Here is a 657-nt window from a genome sequence, read left to right as displayed (position 1 = left end):
TTCATTTATTTTTAATAAAACTTTAACATTTTTTTAATATTTATTTTTATTCATTAATTCATTTTTTGTTAAATATTTTTACTTTACCTTTAGGGGCTTTGGGGAAATATTAGGGATCTAAACAGACCCCTGATATTTCCCTTTTAATCTTTTTTTCTGCAGCCCATGTTATAAGAACAGGAATCCTCTATACTGAGTGTTCCTGATCATTGATAACATGAGGACAGAGTATGTTTACTATAACCACAATCATGAATGAACATGAGGTGATGTAGATCACTTCCCATTCATTCATAATTGGGGATATAGTAACCATACTCTGTCCTCAATTATCTACAAACACTCAGCTATCACATGACTGCTTGTACCCACTCTCCATCCTGACACGCTCTCACAGGAGGCTGAGCGAGCGGTGCGGGGAGGAGAGCTCCGCCTCCTGTGAGTGCAGGCTGTCTGTGTGGAAGGAATGTGATAGGCGGCTGAGTGGTGTGGAAGGAGAGACGCCGGCCGCTCACAGCACTCTCCTCCCGCAGCCAGCTGTCACTTTCTCTCCTCCCGCTGGGACACAGAGCAGCGCCCAGCGGGGAGGAGAGAAAGAATGGATGCGCCAATGTATCGGCAGGAAAATGGCACTTTCGGCATTTAGCCAAAAGTGCC

At 44.1% G+C, this 657-nt stretch overlaps 1 protein-coding gene across 1 annotated transcript in view; it reads right to left on the bottom strand.

The window, feature by feature from the left end:
* The window catches only part of LOC108802071 (nuclear factor 7, brain-like), a 97,051-nt gene that overhangs the window by 91,133 nt on the left and 5,261 nt on the right, over positions 1-657 (bottom strand). The window lies entirely within an intron of this gene.

This window comes from Nanorana parkeri, unplaced genomic scaffold (genome assembly GCF_000935625.1).
Source record: "Nanorana parkeri isolate BGI_ZX_2015 unplaced genomic scaffold, ASM93562v1 scaffold2644, whole genome shotgun sequence".
NCBI lineage: Eukaryota > Metazoa > Chordata > Amphibia > Anura > Dicroglossidae > Nanorana > Nanorana parkeri.
Note: the sequence above shows the minus strand (reverse complement) of the source record. Positions and strands in the feature narration are given on the sequence as shown.